The 26,666-nt window shown below is 46.1% G+C and overlaps 1 protein-coding gene across 2 annotated transcripts in view; it reads right to left on the bottom strand.

Annotated features, from left to right (window-relative positions):
- The window catches only part of HIVEP3 (HIVEP zinc finger 3), a 277,971-nt gene that overhangs the window by 121,418 nt on the left and 129,887 nt on the right, over positions 1-26,666 (bottom strand). For both annotated transcript variants that reach the window (XM_076357530.1, XM_076357531.1), the window contains exon 2: positions 22,806-22,887. The gene's annotated coding sequence lies outside the window, so the exon portion shown is untranslated. The remainder of the gene's footprint in view (positions 1-22,805; positions 22,888-26,666) is intronic.

Genomic DNA, 26,666 nt, shown 5'->3' with positions numbered 1-26,666 from the left:
TGCAATTACAAAGCTGCTCTGTCGCAGTCGCTGGGGTTACAGCCCCAGCTGCACATCAGTTTGCTCTTGGCCACAGAAAGCAGATCGCATCCGGAGCTCCGCACGGACTGACTCTGATGAGCCAAGAGCAGTAAAAGCAGGTTTGTCGCTTAAAGGCCAGCTAACGCAACCTGGACTGAGCGGGGGGGGGGGGGGGCTGTGGCAATAGGAGGGACTGGATATGGCAGGGCATCCACTTTCTTCACCAAATTGGACTTGAATATTTGGACAGACACATAATAAATGAAATACAGCTCAGAGGAGCATGGACAGAAACGCAAGGACCCCTAATCAGAAGCAAAAGCAGTGTCTCATTTACTCCATGCCACAGTGGGGAAAAATCAGTTATATATCTCAGTTATTGTGTAAGCGCCTCAGATTCCAGCAGCAGCCTCATGATGGTTATGATTTTACTAGGCCGGACAGACAGATCATCCCCTCCTGACACATCTACGATCTTCCTTCCTTTCTTCGCACATGGGGATGAACTGGGAACTGGCTGTGAGAAGCACTTATTAAAATATCACCTTCCAGTCTGAAAGGGCGAGGGCACCCAGTGTGCCTTTGAGAGGCTTCAGCACCTCTGCTATGATAAACTCTCTCTCCTTGGAAGACACAGCCGCAGGAATTCATGAAAATAGTAGCAAGGTGCTAATGTTGCTTTTAAAGTGCACCGCACGGTGCCAAACATGGGCACATTTAAGATTTTCATCAAAAAAAATGCTATAGATTTTTTTAATTTATTTTTAACCAGCATCCTTGACTCTGCCCGTCACACCAAACACCCAAGCGCTGTCTTACCAGTTACGGAAGTTGACCTCTGTGCTCCAGCACCCAAAAAGGTCAAGGTGTTTTTCCCCTGAACGGTACAAACACGGCCATTCAAGGAAATCAACACAAAGGTGTTTGCCCGGTGGCAGTGGCTTTTCTTAGGTGGAAGAGTGTGGTTTTGCTTAAATGGGAAAACGAAGGGCCGGGTTCCCCTGAGGCTCCTCTTCCCACTGCAGGGTCAGGAACACACGGGGTTAAGTTCAGGCCACAGTGGTCAGTTCTGTGGAAATCCTTTGTTAGAAACGGGCATTTAGTCAGGAAAGGGACTGTCCTCAGGTCAAGGATGGTTAAAACAACCACATCTCACTCCTCATTTAAAGGTCAGACTCTTTTCCTCCCCTCTGTGTTTAGACTGCTTACACTGCCTCCCCATCCTTCATCCACCCCTGTTCACCTCAGTGTGGCCCAGGGTGTGCAAAAAATAACCGGTGCCTGAAAAGGCCTCTTTGAAACTGTTCCCACCTCTTTTTTTTTTTTTTTTTGAGCTCTATTAGTTTTTCCACTATCCCTGCTGCTGCGCAGGAGTTCCCAGCGCCACGCTCCTCCTCGGAGCACCCTCCGGTGCTCTGCACGCTTCCAGCTGGTCCCTAACTCATCCCTCTCTTCCCTGCTGCTAAAACGCATTAACAGAAGCCGAAAGCACGGTCAGGACTTTCAGCTTTTCCATATACGCGACTGTTAGAGCTGCCATTTGAGTAACCGAGCGGGAAAGGAGGTTCCCCCGAAAGGACCCCTTCGCTACAGCCTGGGAATCGGGGATTTTCGTATCAATTCTCCCACTGATTTGCTATACAACTATCAACAAGTCACTTCATCTTTCTGTGTCAAAGTCTTCCCATCTGGGAAAACTGTCTGGGGACTTACAAACGCTGTTGTGTGTTTTGTCTTTTTTTTAAAGCCCCTATGCCCAAGTATGAGCAATCGCGCTCCTGATTGAAGAGGGGACAGGGAATACGGTTTTCATGTCATCCTTCCCCTTGGGAAAGCTGGAGCAGCAGAAACCTCTGAATCAAATGTATTTCAGACATATTTAACAACTTTTTACAACCTGAACTGTAAATCCCTAAAAGTGAAACGAGATCTTCAGAAGTTTTAGGCACAGTCAGCGCCACTGACAAGCCCTGAGCTCCCCCTGCTTTTGGAAATCCCACCAGGCACCTTTGCTGAGGTGTGTTTATTTTGAACAGTCTGACCCCAGAAGCCCACCTCCCTTCTCGGCCATCACATCAGCAGTCAGGAGCTTAATGCCCACTGAAGGGCAGCGCCCGTTCGGCTGCCTGGGAGCCGTGGTCCCTCCCGCTGTGGCTCAGCTCTCCCCAGCTCGCCTCAGTCCTGGACCTCAGGCGCCGCAGGAGCTCTGCGTCTCACTTTCCACATCTGCAAAATGGGAACAGCAGCGTTCCTTAACTCAAACGGTCCCTGTGCTCGTTAAACATTTCAAAAGCATGCAGGAGAATCTTCAATTATCCAAAAAATCACTGCAAAGTTTCATTATTATTCCAACACTTACATTAAAGACACATGTCCTGGTAAGTAGCAGGCATGAGGAATCATTATGCTAATTTTAGACAGAGCATCTGCTCAATGTTAAATCTGAAACTTTGTCTCGAAGAAATAATTTAAATTATTTTTCTTCAGAATTGACATTTGTCAAACAATATGTTGCGAATAGAAATCGCAGCCAACTATGAGTAATCCGAGCTAGCACACGTATTCTGCCGCGGCGAAAAGTGCTCGGGGAGAGAGGTTGCTGCATTTTGGCATGGCAGGAATTAATGAGCAAAATAGCCAGGCTGACACGCGTCCTGCCTTGGAGCCGTCCCTGCCAGCTTCTGCCGGTGGCACAGACCCTCGCCTTGGGGCTGTGCGGTCTCCGTCCGCCTGTGCCCCTTCCTTCTACCCTCACTCCCCGCAGCCGGGGATTACCCAGCCTGCCAGCTCCCTGCCTGCCTCCCGGGTCCTGCTCAGCATCTCCCAGGGAGAGGGTCAGTCAGAAACCTGGGACCTCTCTCTTCAGCCGTATGTGTACCTACAGAGACCAAATGGCCTTAAGCAATGCTTAGTGCACCGCTGGAATAAGCTACATACCTGTCTTCGAGCACCATCTTACCTATTTTTATTTTTTTGCACGAGCACCTGAGCAGTTTCCCACTCACCTAACCCGGTTTTGCAAAGTGTCTGGGGACAGGAGATAGCATCTTCAGAGCTGTAAGCCTGGACACTCTCAGTTGCCAGCCCTGTTTGCACTGAGGGAAGGGACGCGGCTACCTTCCAGCACGTTTTTTCCCTTCCCTTCTGTTTTTCTGTACAACCTTCCTATTAATTTCAGACCAGTCGTTTCCAGCGTGCCTGGGGAGCCCGGGGATCCGGAGGCAGCTTCTAAGGGTTTTGTGAGTTGTAACTAAGAAAAGCAAACCCAGCGCCTGGAAGCTTAAATTTGCTATGCAAATGACTGCACCCCCACTGTAAAAGTGTAAGATTTACAAACCAAAAAAAAGGTTGGAAACCACTTGACATAGACCAACATACAGTAAACACCCCAATAACCACATCAACACACGTGAAACAAGGTATTACAGAGTAGGTCCACATCTAGCAGAATGGGTGTCTATACATAACGAGTGTTAATTTAAAAATTAAATAAGCATTTTTACCATATATTTTGAATTACACTGTGTACATACTGTCATCTCCCCCCAAAAATAGTGCAAAAATAAAAGTTCCATTTTGCTTTTAAGAAGTTAAACGGTCACAAATTGCCATCGTAGTGTCTACTGGGTAAGGTCTTTTGAATTCTATCTAGTAGAGCTCCTAAGCCCCATTAGAAATTGCTCATCTCAAATATCCTACAGGCCTGTTTGTAAAATCAGCCACCAATCCCCGAGCCATCTCCTTTTTGGCAGTACCATATGTATGTAGTCCACAAGTATTTGTCAGCCTTTTAGACAAAAGATGCCATAGAAATAGCCGTTATTTAAAAATTCAGTCATGCTGCCTAAAACCTGTTTCTCCTTAATTTTGACCCTGACAACACTTTTCAAGTAATCACAATCATTTCTGACTGTGAAATTATCAACTGTCCCATGCAAATATCCTGCTTAGATTCATTTTACCTTAAACGTGGCACAGGAAAGGATGAATTCCCAAGCAGGGAGAACGCTGTGCCCATAACCCCCGAGGCCTCCAGGAGGCAGGGAGTAAAAGCCATGTGCGGCGACCAGCAGTGAGATGGGGCTTCCAAGCACCAAACAGGAAACCAAGCAAAATAAATTAATAGCTAACAAAAGTATAAATAAAATACTCAAAGGGGGGGGGGGAGGCGATAGAGGAAAAAAAAATAACACACACCTGGAGAAAGCCTGTGCGTAAGAGGAAACACAGGGCTTGACCTTCCACCAGTGTTGATCCCTTCACTCCCAGCTTACTCCGGTGCAAGTGAGAACTGAGTAACACCCAAAACTTTATTGCTCCATCCTCCCTCATCACATGCCTTGCTGCCTGGTCACACCAAACCATCGACCACCAGCAGCAGACACTGGTCCAGCCAAGGCAGCCTGATCCGGGATGTCCGTGCCCTTTGGGAAAAACAGCATTGTACGGCCCCGAGCTGCTCGAGTGAGCAAAGCGAAGCCGCTGCCACACGGGCTGTTCAAGCTCATGGGAAGCATGTGCTCCGCTGGGCGAGCCTGCGTTATTTGAATGCCATGCTCAGGGAGCACGACGGGCTTTGAGTTCTCGGATGAGCTCCAGGTTTTAAGTCACACATCCCAACCCACTGATGCTCGGATGTGGATACTCCACTTGCAGTTTGCCTTGCTGTGTCTCAGCACATCACCAGCATGCTGCATATCCTCTGCAGTGGTGTCATTACAGCCGGGATTAACCCAAATTCTGCCATCACTTGTGTTTTAGAGGAAAACCCCATGCAAAGCAATAGCTGGCTGCTTCTTCCACCCCTCCAGGGCAGCAACCCGCTGTAGCTGCTGACGCAGGCACCCATCCTGTGGCAGAGGCAGAGGAGGAGGCGGCCGGGGGCAGTGTGCCCCGTCTTGGACCTTTGGCACTTGCTCGCACACTGCTCCCGTAACAGTCCGCTCTCAGAGTACCCTGCTCAGCCCAATTTACCTCTCTGGCACGCGAGCAGAAGGAGAAGCTGGGGCACTGCCCGGTGAGGCTGAGGGACTCTCAGTTCAGTTGCAGGATTTTTTCATTTGCTCCAGCTGAACTGGCAGGTTCATTTACTATTTTTAAAAATTTCCCTTGGGCACCCAGACCTTTGGATGGGTGCTCTTTCAATATCATTAGTATGTACACAGATAAACACGAAAGTTTTCCTAACAATTTGCCCACTCATTTCAATGGAGTATTTCTGAGGTTGAATTTGGCCCAAGATTCTCGGTGGTGTTTAAATAGGACAGTTCATGCTGCACATGGCCATGGACTCACCCAGGAAGAAATAAAATAACGAATGACACAAGAAACTAATGTCCTTATTAGTTCAAACAAGAAACTGCCAAACAAGAAACTAATGCATCCTTATTAGAGAAAAACTAGATTAATCCTGAAGTGCAGTCTTAAATGGGGCTACATCATGAGACGGATGAGTACAAGTCCTGGATGGAGATGGACAATGACAGTTATTATTTTCTTCTAGAGACAAAACACTCATGCATTCGCTAAAACTGCCTCCTCTGCTAGGACCTAAGGATAAACAAACAACTTTTAATACGGTTCTTCCAAATCCAGTATATTGAGCAGCAGTTAGAAACTCTTAAAACTTTTAAGGCAGTAACATCAGCAGTGTGTGTTTGGACTGAAACTCCACAAATACCCATATACCGTGAAGTCAGGTAGTAAAGCATCAGTGAATTTTCTTGGAAGAATTATTTCCCATGACAAGAGCTCTACTAGAAGCTTCTGCTGCTCGTTGCATTAATTGCATTACCTCATTTCTGCTTCTCGCTAAAGAAACTTGCAACATTTTGTCAGCTCATATTCTCTCTTTCAAGTCAGAATTAGCAATAGAAAACCAAAATAGTTTTATTAGTGGACTGTGTCCTTTTAAACAAACTTCAATAATAAATCATCATAAGTTTTGCATCTGTGGCTAAACGCACCAGGACCTGTGGGGGGGGTGTACATTTGGCCACTAACAGACAGCATCTTTTGATGGAAGCTCAAGGGAAAGCAGACAGCAGCCTAACCACACCGAAAAAGGAAAAAAAAACATCATTCAGGCAACAATCATAACTTTATAGTTAAGAGTCAGTTGAGGTTTTTTGCATTTGTAAAGCAGGGATTTCAGTTCTTTGATGTATAAGAAAATGCACACAGCACAGCTTCTCCAAATTTACAGCATTTGTTCTTTAAGTGTAGAAATATGCATCCACTGAACAATAAGAAACTGGTGCAAAACTAGTTTCTGCAGCAATCTTGTCTTTGTCCTAAGCAACCTCTCAGCACAGTAACATAGGGCCTGAAACACTTTGTGTACAGTTAAAAGTCAGTAAAATCTTAAATGTAGACTACACTAGGAAAAATATAATTAAGCGAAGTTATGAATGAGTTTTGTACCTAATCAATATGCTCATCTACATTACATCATCTACTTAATACATCTCTGAAGCTGTTATGAGACAAGAAATAACAAATCTCTTATTTACCATGGCCATGCATTCACCGGTGGCTGAAACAAATGGGCAGGGGCAGCAGAGGGTGGCAGCAGTTCTCATTGCTCACTTGCCACTGCTTGTTAAAAACTTCATGGCTACTTGGTAGTTTTAACACTGGGGACTTCAAGGCTCCCAGCAGCCTTGCCTCTTTGTTTGGCATCTTTGTGTGCTGCTGCATAGCACAAAGGAAGCCTTTAAAATACAGAGAAAAAGGGGGTTGGGGGGTTTAACCCTGCACACCTTTTCCCAATCTGCTATTCTTGGCAGCACAGGCCTCTAAGCTATTGCTAGTAAAAATATATTAATGTCTGTCTTCTGCAGCATACTTCCTGGCTGGAATTTATCTCACCCAACTTCAGATTTCTACAAAGTAAATACCTCCACACCTCCTTTTATGGAGGAAGTCCTAGAGTTGATTCACTTCATTGCAAGATACACATCTAAAGTAGTAGGTGAATCATACCCTGGAACATTTTTTTTCTCTCTACTGAGGGCAAAGGGAGAGTGGATGACTTCTCAACTGGAGAAGGATGAGAGGAGTCCCAACCCTGCTGCTTGCACTGCCCCGAAACTCCGGTAGCATGCTCTTAAAAGGATGTGTGTGTGAGTGCATGAGTATGCATTATTTTACACTTCATCAAACCACTAGAAATGTCACCTGACTACCCTCACTGTGGTAATTATGTATTATTCATACATTCAGTTGTATATCATTCACTAATGAACGTCATGCAAAAAAATTACACATTTTTGACAAGGAAATTCATCAAAAAGACCCTTCCAAATAAGACGTAGTAACTTAGAACTTGTAAACCTGGGAAATTAAGACTTCAGGTCACATACAAAAATAAATTCAAATAAATATATGTGAAATGAAGGTATCAAAAACCCCCTAACACTCTGAACCAATGCATGGCAGAAAATCATAAAATCACCACTGCAGTGTTTGTGGTTCCAGAACCTGCGCTGCCATTCTTGGTCAAACCAAGGTCTATCCACTCCTGTACCCCTTCTCCAGAGGTGGTCAGAAGGTATGTGGCTGTACCATCAAACTGCACCCAAGAAGATATAGCAAGGGAAGAGAAGGACAGGTCTTCTCCACTGGTTGATCAAACTTCATCAATATCATGAGGAAAACCCAGAACGGCAAACAGTTTGCACAAAGAGGGGAAAATAGCTGCAAAGTGCTTGGTCCACTTGGAAGTCTACATGCAGCCAGTAATTAGCTGACATGTCCCCACATGGCCAAGTAACATCCTGCCGCAGCCAAAGCCATGTCTGTGTATGTGGCTACAACCCAGTGGGGCTGGAGCATTTTCAGGTGACGTTCAACCTCCAGTAAGCCCCTTCGAGTGGTGTACGGGCTACTCTGGCACTCAGGGATGGATCCGACCCATCTGTGGACGGCTGCTCCTCCCAGCACAGTGCCAGGGACTTGGGCAGGACATTTCTAATTTAGACAAGAGTTGGCTAACATCCTTCCAAACTTAGTTTTGACAACTTGAAAGTAAACAGTCCACAGGCAAGATCCCAGCTCTCTTAATGCAACTGTTTATTGGGTTTTTTTTTAGGCTGGCTATCCTGTAAACTACACAGCCACACATCTTGTTAAGGACTAAGGGAGTTTTCATAACCCCAGGACAGCCCCTGATAAACTTACTTTGCATGAGAAGATATTTTTCTCTGATTTTTATTTTTTCTGCTGACCTTTATTCTCTCTCCTGCATTCAGGGTCACAGAAGCAGCTGAAAGAGCAGGAATTGGCCATAGAGATGATTTGGGGATTTATTCCCAAAAAGGGCAATATGGTAATAGTCTAGGAAACGAGAATGCAGATTTCTGGGAATCTGGAGAATGGCACTGAAACTCCAGAAAACTGAAATGCAGCCTTCAGGGTGGGGATTACCTGGACTCCTAACCAAGCAGTACACAGGGGTCCTGCAAGCCACCACCCTCAGGGCAAAGGAAACAACTGAACGCAGGCGCTGCTCTGCCATGGGAGTCTCCTGCTCAGAGCAGATTCTGTGAGAGGAAGATGGGGAAAGTTCACGTAGGTTTATATCTGTAGTAGGGATGCTGGCAAACAGGTTTTCTTTGTGTGTGTGCATGCACAGATGTCTTACTTCAGAGATTTGCCTGCTCTGCCTCGGGATGCAATGAAGATCTTTCACATTTTTTAATGCGAAAAATGAAATCAGGAGGAAGACCCCCTCACTTGGCTTGAACTAATTTGCTGTTTGAAGTGTTCAGCTACAATGAGGGAAGCTCAGATGAGGTCCAATTTTCTCCATCCAAGTGAACATCCTAATAACCTAGCAAGTTTGAGGTGGATCATAACCCTCTCCATATCGGGAACTGGATCTAGCTTACGTAAACAATTAGTTATTCTTTGGAAAAAAAATCGACTGGGGTTTTCCATGTATCAAAACAACCATCAAGAAAAAGGTGTCCCACACGTCGAACCCAGCTAAGTCTGACTCTGCTGGGGACTTCCCAGGAGCCTCTGTCACAGATTCCTTTCCAGATCTGAGAAAATCATGGCCAGAGCTGGGCTATTCCTGCACAAAGTTCCTGTTTGTGTGAATCCCAATTTTCCTGCTCTCCAGTGCTCAGGAGAGCACAGCCGCATTTCTCCTCTGTGCCTGCAAACAGGTGTTGTCCAAGCCTGGGGACAGGCAAGCTGCACTGATCCTCACCCCCACAGCACAGTGTCCTGTCCTACCTTTTCTCTGTATAAAAAATGCAAACTTTCAAAACTGCAATTATTTTAAAAATATTTTTTGTTTTACAACTACTTTAAGTTCATTCTTCAGCATAGCATTGTGCCAAGGGTATAACATTATCCAACAGATTATCTTTGGTTATTTTATTGAGCAGAGAAAGAGAAATTAAATACTTGGTAGTCCTCTCCCTTTGGCTCTAGATTGCCTTTTCTGTCACATGAGATAAGGACAAATCTTGATGCTTTGTTTTAGTTTAGACTTTCTTTTTTTGTGAAGTGGAAAGAGAGAAAAGCATTTTCTGCATCTGAGCTCCCGTGCCCTGGGCAAAACCGGAGCCAGTCTTGGCCCACACAGTGGCTGGGTCATACTTTAACAATTTGCTATTACACCAGCTTTTGTGAACTTAGGGCTCGTGTATCTGTGCACATCCTGCTCATTTTGGAGGATGAAGCTTTTAAAACCTGTCTGCTCACTCTTGTTAAGTTTCCCAATATAACTCCCCAAAACAGCATTACACAACCTGAAAAAGCTGCTCCAGTCCCCTTCTGCAGCCCCTTAGAGACCCCAACCAAGGAAAAAATCGCAAAGCCTAAATGTAAAATCAATGCTTCCAACTAAGGGGGTCTGAAGAAGAAACATGGAGAGGCAGCGCTGCCTGAAGAGGCAGCGTGTTTGAGCTGTCAAGCGCATATGGTGGCCAAATAAAATGGTACATTTCTATGAGTGCATTTCGGAAGTGCTTGATGATTTATTTCTAGATGCAGAGAGACAGGACAGGCACACAGTGAATTTCAAGGCAGAAAAGGGTTGTTGTAGATCAGGTTGTCATTTTTCCTATCTTCTAAAAAGAATCCCAGAGAAGTTATTTTAAACAGCAAGGTATGTTTACCACTTTCTCAATTTTCTTCTCTCCCTCATGGCTATATGGCAGAAGTTGTGTTATTCCTTACCTCCAAGGCAGGAGAATAGAAAAGGACTTCTGCTGGAGATCAGCCAATGTTCTATGCTGGGTATCAGCAGAAGATAGAGAAAATCTTTGAGCTTTAGGTGATGTCCAGATGTTTTTGCATCTGCTTTGGCATCTTTGACGGGCTTTGGCATCTGCTGTGGTGTGCACATTCAGGAAAGCAATCCAAACATGCCATGCTCCAAGCTGCTTAGCCTTGCAGATACCTAAACTTGACTAGAGGCCATGTAGCACCTAAAATATCTGTGGGTGCTTGCATTCACGCACCCACACATGCTCAGAAATGCCCTAAGCTTTGGAGCTGGACACTTTGCTGATATCTAATCTATGTCTTGATCCAAAGGGAAGGCATCTGTTCAAACACCGCCCACTAGGCATGGGCAGCCCCCAAATTCAGCATGAAGCACAAAAGCTGCTGTCTGATACAGATATGAGAGGTGCTGTATGAGAACTGCTGATGGGCAGTCACCTCCTTCCCAGAATAGATTTGATGATGTTATCTTGGACTAGAGGTTTGTCGTTCCCATTAGATACCTGTTCCTGCTCCCCTCGCCTCCCACGAGGAAAGGTGGGATTCATCACCTTTTGGTAGAGACTGCCGTGCAAGGTTGTGCCAGAACATGGCCATGACCGTCTTGGCCACTTCTGTGGGCTGTATTAGGTTATGCAATAAAGATCTTATCTGCACATCCACAAAGGAGAACAGAGAGTCCATGGCGGGGGGGGGGGACACACACCAAATAACGCCCTGCCCAGCTACTCCCAGGCCCATCCCAGGAGCCATCAGCCCATCCCAGGCCCATCTCCATAAGCCCAGAGGAGCACAGGGCACAATGGCAGGTGGAGACCCAAATTATGGGCTCAGAGGAAGAGACACCCTGCCTGGCTCCTCCCAGGGCTGTCCCAGGAGAGCCACAGCCGCAGGGTACAGCTGTGAACCCCATTGAGATGAGTCAACTGGAGCTCCTTTGAGACTGAGGGGGTGTGGGATACATAGGATGCAGAGGAAGGGCATTTGGGGATTGCACAAGACTTACAATAGGATGTTTAGGGAAGGAACCACAGTTGGGGAAGGGAGGGATCAAGATGGTTTTGGGAGGAACACATATGTGGTAAAATAGAGGGATAAGGAGATAAAAAGGGCCATCCCTGTGTAAACAGTGCTGGTCAGTATGCTTGTGCAGCCATGCCCTGTGCATGATGAGTGCAGTCTGTCCGATCCTCTATTAAACTTCACATCTAACTATTTTCCTGGGTGAGGGACTCTGTTCTGTGTGCCTGTGTGTATGGCACCTGGGTGCAGCAGCTGGACTGGGACCAGGGGCTGGTGTGTGATCACTAGCAAACACCAAGCCGGACTAGTTGGCAAGTAGGTGAAGGTCCTGGGAGCCAGCAGGGTACATGTGTCTCTCTACAGGTGAGACCACAGGAAAAACTGGCTACCAGAGGGACTGGGGTGTCCTGGCCAGCTGCTGAAGAGGGGTGTGTGTGGAGATGTTGGTGTGTGAGTGGGTCAGTACCAGCAACTGGAGTTGCTGCAGCTGAGGCTGCAGTGCTACACAGGACTGCGGTCAACTGCAACAACTAAGCATTGGGGTTTCTTTGGTACAGCGTGAATTTAGAATGGCAAAACTGTTTTGGTACCTCTGTGTCACCCATTACAACCAACAGCCCTGAGAAAGTGACATAAAAATGGTCGTCCATCCAGGAGATCTGAAACCATAACCTCCTCCAGAAAGCTGTATTCTGCCACCAGCTCAGCAGTGCTAAGCTTCCTTCCCTGACTCTGTTTAGATGTTTAAAAGACTAGCTTGAAAATTTTTCTTTTATATATATTATTTTACAGTTTCAATACAGCAGAGAAAGCTCCTAAAATTTTCCTTCAAGGGCTTAAATCTAAGTAATTACAGGCTACGGTCACACAGTATATGCTGGCTGGTAGAGCTCTCTTCACTGCCAGAAAAGCAGGTCAATTATAAGCAATGAACCACATTACCAGGAGAGAAAGCTGGTTTGAATTCTGGTCAATTAGTGCTAAAACTGTCTTGGAAGAGAAAGGTAAATTGAGCTAATAGAGCTATGCAGCGAGACCTACATATCTCAGCACCAAGCACAGACAGCAAAGGTTTAATTTCTGAGATGGCAGAAATTAATGATGTTTTGGCATAAAATCAACTTCAAACCTGCAGGGTGAAGTTAGTGAGGTTCCCATCCTGTCTCTTCTCACCTCCAACTTAGGGTCTTGATTAAAAAAACATGCCTACTTAGGGAGGGTGCAGAAACACATAATTAACTTTAAGGATGTTCTTACATACTTTCCCAGACCGAGGCTCACGACAAAGTGTAAAGAGCTGCAGTATGTAAGGGCTTGGCTGGACTCCTGCCATTCCCATGACTGCCACAGCCAGGGAGGAAGAGAAGGAGGAGCAAGCATGAAGCAGGCTTCCTCGGGTGCTCCCTGCAGAGGGCTGGCTCTCAAATAGCCCAGAGACCTGGGACCAGTAGCTTGAGTCAGGGGGTTTGTGGGAATCCTCCACCACCACCCCCATTTTGAGCGTGGATTATTGGAAGTTACACAAGCTTCAAGGAAAAGGTTGGAAGGAGATCATTAGCTTGAAAACTTTCTTTTCTCCAGCTGGTAAATCTGCACATCACCTCCAGAGGCCACGTCTGTAGAAAGGGAGAGCCAGGCACCTCCCAGGTCTCTGTTCACTACCATTCGTGGAAGGCACATAAAGGTGAATTGCCCTTTCAGCATTTATCGTCCAAGATGGCAGGAACCAGTGCGATGCAGCAGCACAGCCAAGCCCAGAGGGATGACAGAGGGGGGAAATTGAGTAGGCAGTTCCCAGGACGTGGAGGGAAAGCAACAGATGGAAAGCTGAAACTTTACTGCCCCATATTGCCTCCTGCAAGCCAGGAAGGGGCTGTAGCTCCGGCGCTCTCATACCCTGTCCCATGTCACAGCAAGAGGACAAGAAGCAGACACATGGAGCCCGGCTCTCAAGAGGCTATGCACCAGTGGCAGGGTCACTGGTCTATTATTTTTAATCCCTGACTCGCCCCTGTGTGCCCAGGTATAACGGGAACATCCTCCATAGGCACATTAACACAGCATGGTTGAGGCGGGAAGGGACTTCTGGAGATCATCTGGTCCAACCCCCTGCTCAAGCAGGGCCGCCTAGAGCAGGTTGCCCAGGACTGTAATCTGTCACTGAAGTGTCCCAGGGCTTCCCTGCCCCAGAGCTTGCTGGTACTGGGCAAGTCTCAGCATCATGAAGTGCCCGGCATGGACATCGAGAATCTGGTCCTGGGCATCCATCTCTGTACTACAATATACATCACACTGTGTTCACCATGTGAGTGCCGCCATGCCCTCACAAACCTTCATCCTTCCACTGCCGGAGCCAGGAGAGGCTGGCGTGGGCCAGACCAAGGAAAGCTTGAGATCAGAGGCAAGAAGCACATGTTGGGTCCACCGTATCCCAAGGCTGTCCCACAAACCACCACCGCTATATGAGAAGGTGCTACGGGGGCTCTAGGTCCCGGCAAGTGCCCGTTGGCAGAGATGCAGGCAGCGTGGCCATGCTCTGCCTGCAGCATCACCACATCATGCCTCTGCCTCCCCTCAAAACAAAGTTCCTCTCCTTACGCAGCGCAGGATGGGACCCAGCCATGCGCAACCTCACCAAGCATGAAACGTTAATGCCCACCAGATCGTGAACTGGCATGACAGAAACCATCAGCAGGTCATTGCACATCACTGCATGGATTTACAGTGACATAAAGCTGATTAAGAAAGAAAGGAATGAAGGAGTAAAGCTTTGCCTGGACACAAAGTGCAGATAAAGGACACCCATTTGGTTAGACAAGGTTCATCCCATTTTCCTTCTCCATGGGTTTTGCTTGGGTTAACTCTAGCACAAAGTGGGGATTGTGAAAGCCCAGGAATACTCTGAGGGTGCTGGCGGCCAGTTTTATTGGCCTGCTTGCTCCTCCAGCTTTTCTTAAAAAGCACAAAAGCAAAACAACTGCAGCTCAGACACGCAGCGATCCACTGAGCCCCACGTTCGGCTGTTTACAGGCAAACTGCTATCAAAACACCCCGCGTCGCTGGAAGACTCGACACCTTTCTTTTTTTCACTGTGCTAAATGGTACGGTGACCTTAAACGGCACGAGCGCTCTCAGAAGTGCCTCAGCTGACCTGCTGCTTATCTGAGCAGCTCCCTAATCTCCCAGTCATAGCTGCAGGACCAGCCCGTGGACCTTGCAGCTCTGCAGACATCTTCCCCAGTCATAGGCACCAGCACTTCACAGACAGGTGCAAATCAGAACATAATAGTGAGCATAAAAGGAAAAAAAAAATGCTTCCTTGCTAGGCAGGCAGTGTTTGATTTGCACATGTAAGACTGTTTCTTAAGCAGCCTTGCTTTTTTATACTGCTCACAGGACGGATCTATGCCTAGTTTTATTAATAATAGACGTGTCTGTCTCTTTTTAAAATGTTATTAAGATCCACTCAAAGATTTTCCTTGGCAATGAATTCCAGGGCTTAATTATACACTGCGTTAACAGGCTTAGTGTTTTTAAATGTGTTTTTAATCTCATTAGAGGCCATGTGCTCTTACATTTTCAGAGCAGGATAAATAACAAGACTAGTGTATCCTGTATACCTTTACAGTATGTTTATTGTATTGATCAAATTTCTGTTTATTGCATACATTGCCACTGCGATGCATCTTCAAAGTGAGTCACCCTTTCTAAATGTTGCATGGATTTATAGAAATCCTTCACATCCATCTCAATTAATGGCAACAAAACCGAAAACGTCTGTTCCACACTCATCTCAGTAACGCTCCCCGCATGGTTTGGGGAAAAAATGAGTTTATGCACTGACATTCTTCAAACGAATACTTCGCGTTGGCTGTTGTGCTACCACAACCAGCAGACAACAAAATGCTATTGCTTCCAGATCACTGTAGTATAAACCACGCCGTCATACCAGGACTGCCCATGTCTAATAGCTTTCAGACAAGTTTTCCCTGTCGTGTGAGCTGGCTTAATAACACGTGCAGTTGTTTTTACACTGGCAAAAGGACAGTCGTACACAGGGAGAGGTTTCATGTCAGCCTCTCCCCCATGCTGTAACACCCAAATTTTCTCATCAGCTTCCCCATTACCACGATATGACAACCAGATCTACTACTGATGAAGATTACATATGTGCACAGATTTCAGATTCACTCTTCTCAGTGCTACTCGTTGACTTTACCTGTACATAACCAGGTCCATACTAGCCTCCTGTTTTTAATATTCACACTTTAGAGACTGTATTTTCTTTCTGTACCCAGAACAAATAAGAAAATGAACCTACCCACCTCATTGCTGGAAGATGTTATTTACTCACCTGCTTAATTTTGCTTCAGTGGTATTATAATAAGAAGAGAAGAAATTAGAAAACAACCAAGAAAAAATAAGGGCATTTTGTTTATCTGTGTCAACATGAAATGGAGCTGGTAAACACCGCTCTTAAAACTCAAGTATCTTTTTGAGTTTAGAAGTTACTTCATCTTCTGGAATTAAATGCATAACTATGGTCACATGGGATTAAAGCAAATCCAAAACATTAAAAAACGCTAACTACCTCCTTGTCTGTGAGAAGATGTATTTTCTCATATAAACATAAGAATTCAGACTAAGCAAACAATGTTATAATTGCTCCTATGGCTACGGAATAGAGTTTGAAATATAACTCAAGATGACAACACATACTTGAGATATATCTTGCTAAAAGTAAAAGTCTTCAACAGCCAAGAGCTCCCATGTTACGGACGTTAACAGCAGCATATCATTTTCCGCTTTAGGATTTTCACTGTGTAATACCCATGTTAGTTTAACGCACATACTTGATGCGTCATATGGAGGCAAATCCATCATCTATACACTTCTCTTAACAGCAACGTTGTTCACGTTGACCAAAGATGACCCATTATGCACAAATAATTTTAAAAGCTGTGGTTCATTTCTTCAAGAGGCTCAAACATTGAAATACATTAAAAATTTGTGTGCCAATCTTGGGCCTCCATTAGGCCAAACTGTCCCAGTCCCCCTGCCAATCTTCTTTGATAGCCTGTATGTAAGCAATGTATATATGTAAGGATACCTTTTCCTCTGAATCTGACAGGGTATGGACATTCCTCTGCGTATTTTTAGTCATGGCATTTCTAAAATTTTCAAAGAATAATGGAGCCCTTGAGCAAATGCAAATTGTTCTGGTACAAAATCCATGTATAGACAGAGAATTGTCTTGTTAAAATGCACATGGAAACATTTTGCAGAACATCTTTGAAAAAAATCCAACAGAGAAACAATATATCACAAAATACAATGTTTTCATGAGTGTGTTATGGATAAAGTGCAATTGCTGTACTGTTGTTATTTTTTCAAATACATGTGAGTGTATTTAAATGATTATGGATGAAAGACAGTAAAATATGAAGAATGACATTTGAAAAAGAAGCTTGCCTTTCTCTGTTGGTGTTGTTTATGGTCTCTTTGAATAGGACTGCTTTTGTTCTTTTTGGATATATACCTTATGGAGCATAACAACACTTTCCTAAGAAATAAATGTTTCAACCTGAATCTTCTAAACACCTTCCATCTGAAAACTGGAACATATAAATACCCCAGTGTTAGCCTAGTAAAATCTGAAGGACTTTCAGATTAACAAGATAGGGTAAAAGTTTCACCACCGAGTCACACACAAATGTACAACTAAACCTGTGGGCTTGTTCTCTTCTGTGATGAATCTTCACCGGAAAACGGAGAGCTGATCTTTGCTAGATTAGACTCGGAGGCGCTTCACTGGCTGAGGGCCAAAAATACTGTGATTAAAAATGCTAACATATATTTTGGGATTACCCTGTTTAACTGCTAAGACAAGTTGCCATTACAATATCATTGGTTTAGTGCTGTAGTCAGCATCTGGCCAAATAAAAGAAGACCCTTTCCATACCTAAATACCGGAATTTGGGATCTCAGAGATGCCCAACATGAAGTCCAGGCAGGACATGCAGCTAGAAAGATCTTACACACAATGTGATCAATTTTGAAGAACATAATCTTTTGGAATCTTTCTGAATTAATACTCATTTTAACTTGAAAAACCCTGGGACAACTTTGTACACCAGCTTCCCAAGCAACTCAATGTAGTATAGAGGAGCATCTTGGGAAAGATTCTAAAAATAGGCCCTCTGGTTACCACAGCAAAGTACCCAAACATGCATGGAAATATTTTCGTGCAAACGGAACCTGGATTTCACTTTTTTCTACCCCATCTCCCAAGACCATAACCTGCCATGGTATGTTACAGGTACATATAATTAAAATTCAATATCTTTTCTCTGCACTGAGCTCCATCCATCTCTCACATCCACTTTGAACCTCATTTACTCGCAGCTGCCTGGTGTTTCAATTCAGTCAAACAGGCCTTTTCGTAACTCTGAATGAAAAAACCATCAACAACTTTCTAATTTTGGATCTGCAAACAAACCTCGAAGCTCAGGCACTCTCCAGGACACCAAGACAACTGACGTTAATAGCTGCACTCTACTTTTACAAACCTCCTCAGCCCTGGGATCTTGGTAAACTTTGCAAATACCAAATAAACATCTGGATTCCCCCCTGAAAAAGGCATTACTTATTATCAGAGCAAGATTAGTAGCCAGTGAGCAATTTCTGAGGGGTGGCAGAAGAATGATGTGTGTCTGGACCAGGCTTTCGACTCCCAAATATAGGCAAGAGAACTTCAGCATCTTTGCTTGCTGTTCAGCTACAGCTCCAAAACAAGTGGCATGCATGCTTTTTAACAATTTCTGCTTCTCCAGAGATGAACACTGCTCTCTCTGAAGGACCAATCTCAGCCATGCTGGAGAGCTGTCTCTTTTGCATCTTGACCAGGACTTTGCAGTACTGGGGGACAAACAGCAACAATGACCCAACTCCAGAAGCCTTGGCCCAAAAGCACATGCACTTGTTTTGGATATGCTATCTTCTTCACCTCATGCCAAGCAAAAGCCATCGAAATCAAGAGGACTCAAGGTGAGCGTTGAATCAGTTCTTGCAGCTCCTGGAGCCAATGGGATAATGAGTAAAGCTGAAGATGGATGGGAGGCACAGCCTTCTTCAGACAGAGCCCATGCAGAGGAGGAGGTCAGAGCTGCAACTGCCAAGTTGACTGAGATCCTGGACCACTGCCCGCCTCACTGCTGGAAGATGCTCTTTACCTACCTACTTATTTTCATTGCAGCAGACTACTAACACTTATCCAGTGAGAACTGAATGATGGTCACTGCTGCCAATGCCCTACAAACTCAAAGTGGCAGGAACTGCCAAACTGCTCTTAAAAACATGCATTCTGGGCAAAACTGTGTAGGAAGGTGCATGGGAGGAATTCACCAGGATTATGCTCAAAACAACACTCCAAAGGCTACAAAATTTAACCCCAGAAACTGTTACAACAGAATTTTCAGTGCTTACTTACTTAGCCTTCACACAGAATTAAAGGTAGTCCAGTAAAAACACAGCCTTATCCTGGTAAGAAATCATCCACACATTTTAATGTGCCACCTGCACATACTGCGCAAATCTACAAGGCCCTAAATATAAACAGACAGCCCTTTCCTGGCTGTTAAAATGAACACTACCTCAGCTTGTTCTCCAAGCAAGCCAAAATTATAGCTGCTTGGAGATCAGAAACATTTTAGGGCGGGACACTTCCCCCCCCTTCTTTTTACAGTGTTTGTAGTTTTATGAATAAGGCATTCATTGTGCCCAAACCCCAAAGATACCCACCTTGGAGGGAGAGCTAAAATTAGTATTAAGTTGTCAGAAGAAAAGACGGCTCGTGTGGGATGCTAGAGATTCGGCAGGCAAAACAACATCCCTGAAAAGGCTGGGTCCTGTGCTGCACCTCTTGTTGGAGAGCTGATGGTTTTGCATACATGCCACATATACACTTGTTTACCTGCCCAAAAAACTTAGTTATTCCTGCAAAGTTCAGCAGTGTAAAGCTGTGCCAGCACATACATGCCTGACCTCCCAGACAGCTTCTGGGAGCAGAGTAAGCATCAAGATGCAACTATGTAAGCAATGAGTGCCTTGAATTTCCATTCCAGAAGAGCCCAAATCATTTTAAAGGCAGTAAACATTTTAACAGGCTGCCCAGGGAAGTGGTGGAGTCCCCATCCCTGGAGGTATTTAAAAGACGAGTAGATGAGGCACTTAGGGACATAGTTTAGTGGACATGGTGGTGTTGGGTTGACGGTTGGACTCGATGATCTTAGAGGTCTTTTCCAACCTCAATGATTCTATGATTCTATGATTCTATGAAATATGTAGCTGGCATCCCTTATTATGAAATAATAGGCAGGTCTGGATGGAGCACGACACATTTATCAGCATGGGATCAGGGGAAAAGCAAAAGAAGCCTCGTCTTCACTCCAGATGACGTTAGGGAGTACATGGCCAGAGGTGCCCGGCTTATGACCTGCTGCAGGAGAGAGGGACGGGTCAGTCACCTTGCATGTAAAAATCCAGAGCAACTGGATAAGGAAAGCAGAGCCTCCCTTATCGCCCTGGCTGGAGTGAAACTGGGTGTATATGTGTGTATATATATGTACATATGTGTATATATATGCGTATATGTATATCTATGTGCATATATGTACGTGTGTGTGTATATATGTACATATGCATGTATCTACATATAACCTGAGCACGCCCTCGGTATCCCGCCAGTGAAGGGCACGACAGCGGCAGTGCTGGCAGGCAGCACATGTGGCGCATACCCCTCCTTTCCCTTCCCGACCTTTGCTTACATTTCATCTAGTCTACTCTGATTCCAAGGTTTAATAAAATTTAATCCCAGCATGTCTTGAATTAATTAATTAGATCTCGTTCCAAGCCACCGTGCCAATTTCTGCAATTACACTGTTACTCACAGAAGAGTCAGAGACCGGCTGCATCCATCCCCTTGAGCAGGAGCAGCCACAGACTAACCAGGGGTTTGTGAGATGAGTACAACACAGCAAAGGGATTGATTTCAAAGCGCTTTGATTTTTCTCCTCCATTATTGCAGGAGAAAAACTCCTGCAGGTACAAACGGTTGTACAACGGTTGTACCTGTGTGTCAGGTATGAACAGTTGTATCATGAGGTCAGCCCCACTCCACTCACAGCCCTCAGCAACAGAGCGGGAGTCCCGTACCTGCAAATTCAGTCTTTATTCATCAAAATTGGTGAGTTGGGACTAACGGGCTACCTGGTAGCATTCAATCCATGTGCTCCAACTACAGCTCTTTTACCCCCATCCTTTGCTCCTGAGCTTGTTTCCCTCTTCAAATCATCCTCAGTAAAGGATTTTTTTATTCCCTGATATAAAGAAACCACAAAACTATTTTTTTCACCAGGAACAAGCTGTGGGAATTCAGGAAAAATGGGAATATTTTGACAGGACAGCAGCATTATTCCTTGTACTGATCTTCCCTGATAGATGATTTCCAACAAGTGTGACATCCCACTGGACCCTCCGTGGAGCATCCTTAAAGTGCAACAGCTACACAGTCCTCCCAAAATTTTTAGCGCTCTCTGCTCATCTTCTTCCCGGCCACAGCTAAGAGAAGAGCAATCTCCGGTGCTCAGTGGCCACAGTGACGAGCATGGCATAAACGAACAGACATGAACCACAGAACAGGAGATATTTCCCACTGCATCGTTGTCTGTTTTGCACCATTTCATGCAGTGTAATTAATTCTGATCTCAGAAGAGTCTCATCAGTTTTGTCTGCTGCCAGTGTGCTGGGCAGGGACCCTGATGAAGTGCAGTTGTTTACAAACATGTTAAAGCGTATTTAAAACCCATTGTTTCTTGCTCCAGCTGCCCAAGTACTTTTTACTCAGCTCCTGGACTCGTACCAAAAATAAAAATGACAGATTGCCAAAAAGGACAGAGACGGAGAGGGGGATGGAAGGAGGGAGGGAGGGATGCGAAGTGGCTAGACAGCACAGCAGATGAATATATTATCCCGCTGCCTCTGGGAACAGAGGTCAGAAGCCGGACCAGGCTGAAGAAACACATTACAAGAAACACTTGCGAAATTAAAGGCCAGTGAGATAATGAGCTATAACTGCAGCCGAGCAAGAAGTATCTGCTGATGGAGCCGTCTCTGAGCTCTCACTGGAGTGTGATCACCTGCTGCTCCCAGGGTGCAAAATCTGTCCCCCTCAATTAATGCTCGCCGATGAGACAAAAGGCCTGGCTATGTCGCAGCAGGGCAGCGGCTGCTGCTCTCTGGGAAGCTGTGCTCTTCTCCCGGCCACTCTCACGTTATTTCCAGGCCAACAGCTTCTCCCCAGGAAAAGGCTGTGGCTTCTGCAGGAGAACCACCACCGCCTTCCCCAGCCCGTCCCCATCCCCAGCGGCTTTCCTGCTCTTCCACTCCCGCAGGGAACGCTGTTGTGCTACCCATCCTACACCACCGCGTTTTAACTCTGAAAATAACCTGTGGCTGGGATCTGCAACATGCCCCCAGCTCAGTGAACCTGGCTGCAGACAGCAGCAAGCTGCCATGGGATGTGCACCCCTACAGATAAAGCTGTACGCCCTAAAGCAGGGAACAGACAAACCCATTTTTCACTCAAGGAATGTGTTCATCTGTCTCATATCAGCCAAGTGACTCCCAGCCCTTAAAATCTGCCCAACACAGGTGCCAGACCCTGGGTTGAGCCTCTGCAACATGCTGGTGGCCAGTGTCAATACCCAGCAGCACAGGACCTTCTTATTGAGGGTTCTCCAAGAGCTCCATGAACGGTATTTTATTTCCACAAACTTCTCCAAAGTTGGGCAAGCAGCATCCCTAAGGAAGGTAAAACTTCATCAGTAAATGCAGCGACTTCATGAAGGTTGGAAGGGGAAAAAGGCATGGCTGCAAGGACAGGGAGAGCAGGCAAGGGAGGGCAGGATTGGGGCACCTGCTGGTCATGTCGCTCAGCCACAAGGGGAAAGACCCAACAGTGGCTTCTGTTTCTAAATATTTTATATTAGGCAGCTGTTGGATAAAGAGCCAGAAGGAAAATCACAGCAGCAGGAGAAGCGGCCTCCACCCTGATACTGCAATCCACATCTACCAGGTTCAGAAAATTACAGCAAGCACCTGTACGGGAGCACAGGCTGCTCTGGCTGGGCAGCTACGAACAAAACCAGCAGCACACTGTAAGCATAAATAAAATGAAAAACCAAGATCGGCAGCCTGGATCAGCCTTTGCCCCTCAAAACATCTTTTTAAATTCTCAGTCACCGTACGTCTGCTCTAGGAATTGCAAACCCCTGCGACCATGTCACCTTGGAGGGGCATAAAACCTGCAGAAACCCTGGCAGACAGTGAGCCTCCCATCACAACGTCAGGCAGCATGGACACGGGCTCAAGCCTTGAAACACCACAGCCATGGGCTCTGCGGTCCCCCACGCTTCCCAAATCACTGGGGCAGGCACCAAAGCAATGGCTGAGCCTCTTACCTGTGGACAAGCCACTACAGGTTCATCTCTCTGATGCTTCAAGGAGACTCAGGTGTTCATACAGTGACCTGGGAAAGGGAGCCTAGGGAAGAAAACATGAGACCTTAATGTAATGAGGCAGTTTTAAATGTATGCCATTTATACCACAGACACAGTCGCATCCTCTCCAATTGTGGTAGCAACTCAGATATTTTTCTACTTGCTCCCATCAAGACATGAGGGCTTTTCCTTACTCGCCCTTTCACTCCATATCTGCAATCCCTTCTGCCACTGTTTTGGCCTAATCTTTTATGCATTTTTCTCTATGCTGTCCTCTTCTCACATGGGACCTGCACATGAAAGTAAATAATTTTTGAAGAGTATCATTGCAGAGATTTTTCCTTACATGTGAAATGATTCATTTCCAGATGTACAAAGACAAGGCGCAGGAAGGAGACTGGCTAGTGATGGGCTTTCCAGTTCTCCTGAAACCAGACCCTGAATGCAAACTGGACCCTATCCGGACTACTTCAGAGATGGAAAATAAACATGAGCAGTGAGCCAGGCTGCCTACACACCCAGCCCTGGCCCTGCCACAGCCTGCAGCAGGGTGGGCTGCTCTGGGCACAGGCAGGGACTGATCATTCACTTCCAACGTCAGGACTGGTGGGGCTAAGCCTTAATAGAAAACTAAAAATCACAACAGGTTATGGGAAGGTACCCAGGAAAAAAAAATGTTCAAAAGGCTGAGATTGTCTTAAAGCAGAGCTAATGGACAAAGTTATCCATAATGCATCTGGGTGCAGGAAAAAAAGGCAGCACAAGGAAGCTGCTATTGAGCAGCGCTAACGAAAGCGCCTTCAGCCCCATGGGCAGCAGATTCATGCATGTGGGCAGCTGCAGCGATGACCACAGGCAGCATCCCCATGGTGGCATGGAGCATCCTCAGTGGCCAACGGTGGCCGGGCACCCAAGCGAGCGCAAGAGGAGCAACTGCAGCCTGCAAAACAGCAGCATGCAGGGAAAAAAAAGCAGCTTTGCCCTTGCATGACTCCTTTTAGTTGGAGATTTCTGGGCACTTTATAGTCAACCATTAATTCTCATAATCTCAGACAAGCAAGTGAGTGATTAGCCCCATTTCACTGATGTGGAAACTGAGGCAGGGAGAGCTGCACTGACGCCGATGCAGAGCCCACGTGGTTCCCATTATCCGCCCTTAGCACCACACTTCTTCCACGTCCTTCAGATACACCCATCCATGGTTACTCTTATTGTCTCTTTAAATTCATTTTTCTCATTACGCAGGAAGAAATAACTACAGACAGGTCAGACTCTGAGGATTTAATGGAACTAACACTGTTAGGCCATCCAGCAATTCTTCATAACATCTTCCCCACCATGCATTCTGCTGCCAGCAATTAAATTAGATAATTTTAAATCTGTATCCTTATTAGTGGCTTCTCCTGAAAGCATGTTGGCACACACATGCAGATGCAGAGCTAGTATGAACTTACAGAAAACTCCGTACAATGTTATTGCAAAAGCACATACGTACAAATAAATGCAATAGCAGGACAGCGCTGAGAATACTTTAAATCATTGTGAACAAAAGACTAAAGGAACTGGTGAAGATAAAACACCCTACTCAATAATGCCAGACAAAGAAAAAAACATTTATATGTTAATCTTGCAACTGTCTTACAAGAAAATGTTGTTTTAATTTAACAAGGGTGAAAGACCAAAAAGTGGTACAAAATCAGTTTAACAACCCATAGAGGTTGTGAGTAAATGTTGGTTTTAGCATCAGAACACAGCACCATGGACATGGCTCAATTAATTCCCGAAGCACGTGCGATAAACAAATATCCCATTTTCTGCTAAATTCTGTTAAGGGACTTTGTTGTCCCTTTCTCAAACATTAATTTACCTAAGATTTTGCAGAGATCTATGAAGTCCCAGCTCAGATCTCCGTCGTGTTCTGCACCTGCCCCTACGCTGCTCCCAGAGAGCCAACAACATTCGTAAAACACCAGAAAACGCTCATTGCTCTCTCATTCGACGCATATAAAACTCCACACCAGTAAATACAAAGACAGCTCATGGGTGCTCAGTGATATTATGGAGCTCCATATACCTGCCAACTTCCAGAGGGAAACAAGGAGACATCTATGCCCATCTCTGCTACAGCCAGGCACTGCTGCCATGAATGCACACAAAAATCTGCCAAGCTCTGGCTGATCTGGAATGATCCCACCCTGCATTATTTCTACGCAGTCCTCAGCCTGTATTTCTGATATTTTCTTTCCTTCTTTCCCTTTTCTCTCCTCTGAGTAGCAGCGTCCAGCAAGGGGAACAGCGGGTGACCCCGATCATCATCCAGGAGAAGGCAGACAGGTCCATCTCTCTGTCTCTTCTCCCCCTTGGTTGGCATCACCCCTTTCTCGCCTCCCCCCACAAAAGTGCAGGAATTATATAGCAGGCTGCCAAATTGGTGGAGCAAGTGAGGATCGAGTCCTCCCCAAGATGGGAGAGGGTGAGGAAGGGGCTGTACTGGGAGGGGGGTCCCATCCTCTAGTGCATCTTCACCTGGGAGCTGCAACCCTACAGGGACGAGTCCCCCCCGCTCAGCAGGACTAGCCTGAGCAGGGTGCCAGAGACCGGTCAAATGGGCCAAAGGGTGATGCTCCTCACACTAAGCCCCTTGCAACTGTCCCTTTTTCCCAAAAGCCTCCTGATATATGCAGTGATATCATAACACTTGCTTGACAGCAGCATCATGAAGCATGCTGCAGAGCTCAGCAGCCTGTGCTGAGATGCAACACTCAGCGCCGAATCGGCTCGCTCCAGACCCAAAAGCTCTAGGGCCACGTTCATGCAGCACTGTCTTGGCAAGTCCTCCCTGCCAGAAGCAGCAACGTGTAGACCAGGCAAAGAAACAAGCTAACATCACCGTAATTGCTTCCAGTCCCCTAACAAGCCGGTTCAGCCCTTGCTCTGTGACGCTGTGCTGCACCACACAAACATGTCCTTTGCGTGACAGCTTTGTAGCCTGTACAGCTGAGATAATGATCCCGACTCTTCTCCCACAGGTGATCTGAGATCGGGGGGTTGCAAGCGCTGCAGTTGGGGTGACGTTACTACGCTTTGCTTCCTCCTTCTCCCTGGTGCTTCCTTCTCCCTGCCACTTCTCTCCCCCAGTATAACCTCCCCTGCTCACTCAGTGGTGACAACCCCCATCCCAGTCTGGGCTTTGCTGGCCCCAATCCTGGAGCACACGTGCTGCCTGGGCTGCCACGGGCCATGGCAATGTAACCGGCTGCAGCTGCCAAAATGAGGTCCCTGGTCCCCCTGCTCCATCCTTCTGGTGACCGATGCATTTAATTATGTGTCTGCGAGTGCACGTGCAGGCTCCTGCAGGCTCTGCTCAGAGAACGCATGGAAAATCTGGCTCCAATACAGTGTTGCTCTATTTTACCTTCTTTACTGCTTGAAAAACATTTGGCCGTTGCTGGAGAGAGCCAGGCTAGACGCATACATTACAGCGCGCTCCAGAAATAGCACACACTGCCTTGCACAATTTTGCAGCTAAAAAGCTTCCTTTCAGCTCAGCAGCCTGTCCCTGTCCGTGGAGCCGCGCTGGAGAAGGCAAACCAGGTCTCTGGAGCCTGCAGCTTGGGATGAATCATTGCAGGAAGGTTTCATGACTTTGAACGCAGGTGAACAAAGCGTGAGCGGGTTTGATTTCCTCTCCCTCGCTGCCAGCTCCTGTGTATCTTACGCGAAGTGTTTAATGAGCTAATTTGTACGTTGGAGAAGAAGTTGTACGTCAAAGCTGAGTTTAGCTTTGGCCTGGCAAACAGAGCTGTCTATGAGGACAAGCCT

Source organism: Aptenodytes patagonicus, chromosome 21 (genome assembly GCF_965638725.1).
Source record: "Aptenodytes patagonicus chromosome 21, bAptPat1.pri.cur, whole genome shotgun sequence".
Lineage (NCBI taxonomy): Eukaryota > Metazoa > Chordata > Aves > Sphenisciformes > Spheniscidae > Aptenodytes > Aptenodytes patagonicus.
This window is presented reverse-complemented; position numbering and strand designations above follow the sequence as displayed.